Genomic DNA, 5103 nt, shown 5'->3' with positions numbered 1-5103 from the left:
GAAATACCCTATTTCTCCATTTAATTTCAAAGAAAGTTTTGCAGGATATATCAATCTGTTGCTTTTTAAAAAGGCCTTGAAACATTTCACTCCAAGCTCATCTTGACTTGAGGGTTTGTGCTGAGAAATCTGCCACAATTCTAATAGGCTTTCCTTGATAGTGAGTTGTATCTTTTCTCTAATAGCTTTAGTATTCTGTTTTTGTGCTGAGTTTCTGAGATCTTAATTATTATATGTCTGGATGTAGATTTATCTTGGTTATGACTACTAGACATTCTATATGCCTCAGTTATCTGTGTATCTTATTCGTTCCCCATGTTGGGAAATTTTCTGCTATTACTTCTGCAGATAGTTTACTGATGTCATTTGCATTGACTCCTGCATCTTCATTGTTGCTTATTAGTCTTTATGGTTTCTCTTTACATCATCTTGAAGCTGTTGAATTATCATTTTATGATGTCTTGTTATTTTTAAAAGTTCTTTCTTTTCATAATCATTAGCTATGATCCAGTCCTCAAACTCCATTCCTCAGTCCATTCAAAGGGTCTTACCAGCTTTAAATAGAATTTTTATTTCTTGGATATCTCTTTGAGTTTGTTTCATGCCTTCTGCTTCTTTTCTGTATTGTTCATTCAACGTTTCCATCATCTTCCCATGATCTTGTACTTATTTTTATCTATATCGTCTCTAGCTAAGCTGACCGATTCATTTATTAAGGTTGTCATTTCTTTCTCTATGTGTGGGATTATTTCTAATCTGATTTTCTCTATAGCCTCATGGATTTGTTTCCTTATTTCACTTGCTGTCTTTTTAGAAATTTCAGGTGTATTACTCCTAATTGAAAGGATTTTGCCCTGAATTGGAAGCTGCAGAACTGGGAGGCTGGGAGGCAGAACCAAGGGGCTCTACCTTGAGGTCACCTTTCCTGCTCCTAGGCAATTTATCTGTGGCACGAAATGAATTCCAATGGACTACTGGTGCATCAATAATGCCCCTTAGGCACCACCTCAAACCTAAGCTATATGTATGCCTCTACACCATGTGTCGGGCAGAGAGAATGCCAGACCTTGGAGGTCATATGCTCTCTCCACATTCTTAAAATAAAGGCCACTTTTATTTCATATTTCTTATCTTTTTAGCCATGCTGAAAATTCTATCAGATGGTTCCCTGACCAGGAATTGACAGATGAGTGGTTCCCGGGACCCTCCCAGGCTGAGTACCCTGCTGGTTCATGGACTGGACTGCATACTGGATTAATTCCTCACTTCTCAACATGCGGGAGCTGCTAAACTTGTCACCAATGGTTTGCAAACAACACCAGTCTAATTCATTTACTTCAGGTGAGCCGATCCTGTCCGAAGATTATGCTGTGGTGGGGCCAGGCCCCATGCCAGATTTTCTTTCTGTTCCCTGGACTTGGGTAATGATCTCACCTCCCTTTGGGCAGCCCCAAGGCAGAGCCATTACTAATCCATGGGAAAGCCACTTGTGCCTTTTTTGGTGATGACCAAAAACACAAGTTTTGGAACCAGTTACCATCAGTCTAAGAGGTCAGGTGATGGCCTGGCCTGGCTTAGATCATGGTCCATTGGCTCACCTGACTGTGATGATACCTATGGGGTGCCTGGTACAAAAGGCTACCTAAAACCAAAAAGCTGATCTTTTATTTATAGCTTATCACACTGAGGACAAGTTTACAAAAACTCCCCATCTTTAGGCCTTTGTTTTGAGAATGTGTCCCTCTCTCCCTCTGCTCCTCCAGAATCCCTCCTCCTCCCCACACTTAGGAAGTGGCTTCTTTCTTTACAGCTTTTCCCCTATATCTTCACACACCATTTCCCACAGCTTTCTTAGCGCCATCCTTTCCTCCTCACTTCACCCATTTCTCAGTCTCTCCCCACGCAGTGCGCCAGCCCACCTTTCCCGCTCCGGGATGGGAGAGATGCACCCAGACAGTGTTGGGGGAGGTGTGTGCAGACAGCATTGGGCTGCGTGCTGGCAGTGCAGGTGGCGCAGGCAACGCAGGCCGGGCATTTGCAGTGTGCACCGATGGGGCAGCGCAGGCTGCTCCAGGCTCTCAGGATGCGCCCCAGCTCCGCGCTCCTCTTGTGTGCTCTGCCCCCACCCTGTGTGCTCCATGCACCTCCCAAGCAGTCCCAGGCCCAGTCCCAGCCCCTGTCACTGACCACCGCTCGGAGGAGGAGACAATGGGATGCCGGGGAGGAAAAGGGGCCAATTCTTATTCTCAGAGATCTCTAAATCTACAAAAGGATTACTTAATACAGTTCGAATTGGTCAAATATATTTGAGTGCACTCTGATTTTATAAGATATATATGTTGTTTGTTCAGTCTGTTTATTCTGTACAGATATCTGTCCATGTTTGTCCATTTGCCTGCTCTGTGAACAGCTGCTCCTTCTTGTTAGAGCTCAACATTTTTTTTTCCTTTTTTACATTCTCAAACCATTTAATCAAGGTTTATTTAGGTTATAAATTTAAAAACATGCTTCCACCTAGTTTGCCAGCTGGTCAAAATGGTGCTAAAACTGGTTAAATAAAATCTCTTGGGGTGAGGAGACATTGGATAAGACTTCAACTGATAAATGGGGAAAGTGGCCACCTGGTAATTTTATCAGCCTTGTTTATTGAATAATCTCCATAGTCTTATTAGAGACACCTCAACTAAAGTTCATATGACTAAGACAATTCTTTGTTGCTGATCTGATGGTATATTCATGCTTTCAAATATAAAATTCGGATTATTTCTGCTGTCTTTTTCTTGTTTTCCAGCCAAGAGATACAAATCATACCAACGTTAGAAAACCAGTCAAATAATAATTTTTAAACAAAAATTTATGTAATGTATGATGACAAACGTTTTCAGATCCAGACATTTGCTTAGAGATGTTTCACAAATTTCTTCAGCATTCAAATATAAAAACACTCGTGGTTAATAGCCATTTAATGTTCTATGTTAAGCTTACTGCCTATGTTGTACTGTACTGTTATCAATCTTCTAGATGTTCAACAACTGAAATTAAGAGATAATTATTAATTCCTTTGGGATTCCTTTTGCTGGGATCCACCAGATCTTTTCCAGAAAAAAAGGTTATATGATGCACGCAAAACAACAAGACTGTTGTAGTCAGGGGTTGCACACAGAGAACAATTAAGATCAGAACACGGAGTTTATAATATTATTTTTATAATAGTCACTGGGAGTTAACACAGGAAAATGCAGGAAATTTATATGCAACACCAAAGACATAGATTACTTAGTCAAGAACCTAAATCCCACAGCAATGTCCCACATGAGTCCAGCTAAAAACCCAGAGCTCAGGACAATACCACCCATGAGCCCAACTGGAGATCCAGAGCCCACAAGAAGGACTCACACCAGTCTCTTTTACAGATCCGTGCCGGGAAGATGCAAGGGTCAGCGGTGGAAGCCAGAAAGTCTATGCCAGCTGGATGAATGAGTTGTGCTAGAAGGAATAGGGTTCTATGCTGGAGCCAAGAAATCACATTCACAACAAAGACCAGGGCTATCCTGAAAGGCACCACAGCCATCCTCAGCAACATAGAGGCCCCGAGCTCCTCTGACGACAAGCACAGTAGAGTACTAGCCAGGAAGCCAGCATGCCAAGTGCAGCCTGGAGACCAAGCAGAACACGTCTTCCCCTCTGGAGCCAGGAAGCAATGGTCAATGTGAGGACCAGAGATTCTCCAGGAGAACCAACGACTCAAACAGCAACATGTAGGAGAACCCACAATGCTTCCATGCAACAATGCATTAACACCTCAACCCTCAACATCTCCCTTCTACTCCACCTATTTATCCTGGCAAATTTCCTCAGGTGGAGCATCTTTGCTAATTGCCATGCTGATGTAATCCAGCTGGCATTAAGTTGACCACCAGTTCTTAATCCATAACAAAGACCAACACTGAGGCAGAGGCCAGGCTTGAGCCTTTCCCAGCCCATCCACCAGCCCTGGCTCAGCCCTCCACCAAGCTATAATTAACTATATTCAACTGGTATTAAATGACACCATAGCTTATCTCTCTCCTAAATAAAAAGGTAAAATTAATAAAACAGGCCATCCTCCAAAAATCATATGGCATTAGACATTTTAACAGCATAAAGAGGTACTTATATATGGCAAATAAATGACATGCCAGTTCCTAAAATACCCTAGACCTTATCCTCCTTATGGGAAGCCATTACTAAAGTTATTATTGTAGATACCCTGTTGATTGTATTATTTGACTCCTACAGACTTAATTGATACTACAGAGACCTTCTACTGTGGACCAGAACCCAAGACAAAAGGCTAAACTTGGCCCTCAAACCCCACAGAGGACCTTCTTAATATGGCTTTTCACGTTTTCAACTACAGAGATTAAAAAAAAAATAGTAATCTGATCTTTTAGCAGTGACACTTGGAACTCTGAGACAGGTAAACCAGCACAAAGTGGAGCTGCCTAAACCCCTCCTGGACCATGATTTGAATGCAACAAAAGGACATTGGGCAAGAGAGTACCCCATCCTGGCATTCCTTTGGGGTCTTACCTCAGGGCCACTGGAGCAACTGTCCTACCCACTAGAGAGTGGGTAAGCCATCCTTCTAACTTCTAGCTCTCACAGGAAATGTCAACACTGCCAGATTAATCACTGACTGAACTACTTAGACTTGCTGCTGAAGACTGATGAGGCTCAGGGTCCACAACCCCCATTAAGGTGTCCTTCTCAGAGTCCCAAGTCCCACTAGAGGTCTGCGGTAAGACATTCTCTATGCTTGTGGACATAGAGGCCATGTATGGGTTCTTCCTGAGTTTTCAGGCTGCTATCTTAAGTCCTCAATCTCTATAGGGGGTATTGATGGCCAGCCTATGCAGCCTTTACAGACAGGGCTATTTCATGCAGGTTCCAGACTCACTGCTTCTTTGGTCAATCCCATAGTTTGAGATACCTCTAATCCCACCTGTACTGCCCATGCCATGCCTATTTTAATTCATCTCAGAGATTCTTCAATTATTCCTTGTGTTCCCCGATATCCCATAGCTTCCAAACATTTACAGAGACTTAAACCTATAATTAAGT

General features: G+C 42.6%; 1 long non-coding RNA gene across 1 annotated transcript; it reads left to right on the top strand.

Moving 5' to 3' along the window:
- The first annotated feature begins 745 nt into the window (after positions 1-745).
- LOC134471253 (uncharacterized) lies at positions 746-4095 on the top strand. The gene is made up of 2 exons (XR_010040542.1): positions 746-1341; positions 3414-4095. It is a non-coding gene; the product is annotated as an uncharacterized LOC134471253 (long non-coding RNA).
- Positions 4096-5103: the final 1008 nt, after the last annotated feature.

Source organism: Cavia porcellus, unplaced genomic scaffold (assembly GCF_034190915.1).
Source record: "Cavia porcellus strain 051 isolate PalLab524CR breed Dunkin Hartley unplaced genomic scaffold, mCavPor4.1 scaffold_1, whole genome shotgun sequence".
NCBI lineage: Eukaryota > Metazoa > Chordata > Mammalia > Rodentia > Caviidae > Cavia > Cavia porcellus.
This window is presented reverse-complemented; position numbering and strand designations above follow the sequence as displayed.